At 34.2% G+C, this 2,808-nt stretch overlaps 1 pseudogene; it reads right to left on the reverse strand.

Annotated features, from left to right (window-relative positions):
- Positions 1-2,237: 2,237 nt before the first annotated feature.
- On the reverse strand, positions 2,238-2,334 carry LOC119248566 (U6 spliceosomal RNA; annotated as a pseudogene).
- Positions 2,335-2,808: the final 474 nt, after the last annotated feature.

A 2,808-nucleotide genomic window follows, 5' to 3' on the forward strand; every position in this document is an offset into this window, starting at 1 on the left:
GACCAAAGGTGTAAGGGGACTCAATGGATTTTTGGTGGAGGAATTTTGGTGCTTTGCTCGTGGGTGTGGTGTAGTAATTTACATTTAAAGAGCTGTGAACCTAAATCCCTAAATCATACATAATGTTGTAAATAATCTTATGTCCAAAAAAAGTGTATGTGCCATTTAACCTAAGTTGGTATATTCTGACCTTGAGTTTTGGATGCAGTTCATGCAAGAATTACTTGAAATTCCAATTGACAGATCCATTATCAAGGAACAGACCATGTAGAGTAACACAGGTTCACAAAGATTTTAGGTTAAACTATAAGAGATTCAAATTTTGTATGTGTGTGATGTCCCATCTCAATTGATTTTTGGACTAATTCACTACTGCTCTGGATCACATGGAATAGAAATCATCCACTGTTAACACTCTTTGATCAATCAGCCACTTTGCCCATGTCCTGTCCTTGTGCCCCAACAGGTCTTCTTCCATGGTAGTGATTTCTGGACTTTGGATTTCACTGACCAAAAAAAAAAAAAAAAAAAAAAAAAAGACTTATTTTGGAGAACTCATGTAGATTAGTCTATTTAGTAGGCAATTAAAGTGAAAAAATCAGCCCTATCATGTGCTTTCCAAGATATCAGAAAAGAAAGGACTTAAAAAAGTTAGAAGGACACAATCTCAGGATGCAAGAGATTTTTTTTTTAAATGTTTAGTGTTTTATTTTGCATAGAAGAACTGGGTTGTAGGTCAGAGGTGCAGGGAGTTAGAAGATTCACCAGACACAGAGTGGGGAGCAAAACAGGTAGATTTATTGGAATACACTTGTGAGGGGAGCAGCAGGTGAGACAGGAGAGGTCTGCTGTACCATAAGTGGGTTAGCTCCCTGGCCAGGGATCTAACTCAGGCAGTAGCAGTGATAGTGCTGAAACTTAATCCCTATGCCATCAGGTAGAACCTGAAAGAGATGTTTTCAAATGTCATTAAATTAGCTTTATGGAAATAAACTAATTTTAAAAAATGTGTCTCATTTTATTATGAGACACCATGGCTCTGATGACAAAACTTTGGAAACTCTTCTTCTGTATGGCACTACATAATGAAAGAATTATAGGATTGCTGAAGTTTACTCTTCAATGGGACTCAACCCTTATGCCCTCTCCTCACACAGTTAAATTTGTTCTCCTTTGTGCAATGGGTAGGTCTGTTAGCACTTACCTCACCCTTATATAGCTATTAGTTATCTATCTCTTGGTTCCTGGATTATGAATTGTGTCATCTTCATTATATATCTATTTCACATAACTCAGTACTTGATACATGGTAGTGAGGCAATACATTTGTAAAATGAATGAATGAATGAACACAATAGGTCTGCACTACATCCATGTCAAATGAAAAATGGAACTCATCTTAAAGAATACACTGCTCTTCTGCTTGAATACTTTTGCTGAAATGTCAACAATGTGGTAAATATGTCATTAATTAAGCATTGTGGAAATGATCATAATTGGCTGCATTTTTTTTTGATTACTTCTGTATTATAAATCCATTTACTGCAGTATATTTAATTAATATTGATTTTCAGACTAAGGGATTTCAGGATAATAAAAATATATTATTTTGTTACATTGTATTTTCATTAAATAGTTTTTGTAGCAAAGCTCAATTTTTTTATTAAGGCAATAAAAAGAAATATTAATTGGTACCAATCAATCCAAAAGATAAAAAGTTGAAAGTGTACTGTAAGACTTTCCTTTTTGCAGAACATAAGTGAGAGTTGTAAGGAAATTGAAGTTCTCTCTTCTTTTGAAAATAAGATATTGAAAGAATAATTAACATCTCATGTTGGCTTCTGGAAAATTTGTTCCCTGCTATATTTGAAATTAACTAATTTTCTTTTGTCTTTTTATTAAATTTCACTAAGTGATAATAATGCATATTCATTACAATACCCTTATCTATTTATAAACTTGCATTCTAGATGCCATATATGAAATTTGTTTTTTAAAATATATAATACACTCAGGACTGATACTCCCATTACCCTTATGTTTATCTTCTGTAATTCAGTTTTGTAATCTTTTGTAATTTAATCTTCTGTAACCCAGTGAATTCAAGATGTAATTTTGTAATTTACATTTTCATCTTGCTGATAATATTGCTATTAGTCTGTTAGCTAATGTGCTTTCATATGTAAAATTTACTTTTTTTTCAAGTTAAAAAATGAAAAAATATTGTCTCAAAATATAAAAATATGAAACTCTTTGGGAATTCAGGTGTCATTCTTGTGCAAGGGCCACTCTAGTCTTCTTTGTGTCATCCAGTTGTAAAATGTACCCTTTGGTTTGTTGTATGTTAGATGTGAGAGCTAAAATATTTCTCTTCTGCTGGTGTGTATCTATTGTATCCTGTGACTAGTTCCCTTTGCCACCGTAATGTAAAAGTGATTCCTGATGACCAGTGTAGCTACAGTGCAGAACCAGTCACCTGGTGCTTATAGAGACGTAGCTGTTTGATCTCCAGTGAGATTTACAGGATGGTCTGCTACTTTGACCTGTAGGGACTTTCAGTAGGGACATGTAGATACTTCGTGTGGGTAATGAAGTTCTTGGTACCTGAATACTCTCCCTTTTGTGTGAAGTTTAGAAGCACATTGACTGAACATTTTGGTTTTAATTGTTATGTTACTTTTGATTAGAAAAATCATTCTGAAAATGCAAGACTGACTGCTATTGTGGGTCATGACTCCCCATGCAGGAAGCCAGTGTCCTAGCACATAGGATATGTCGGACAGACAGTGCCACTCGCTTCTATGTTCA

The sequence above is a fragment of the Talpa occidentalis genome, unplaced genomic scaffold (genome assembly GCF_014898055.3).
Source record: "Talpa occidentalis isolate TD23 unplaced genomic scaffold, MPIMG_talOcc4v2.1 talOcc4.16, whole genome shotgun sequence".
Classification (NCBI taxonomy): Eukaryota; Metazoa; Chordata; class Mammalia; order Eulipotyphla; family Talpidae; genus Talpa; species Talpa occidentalis.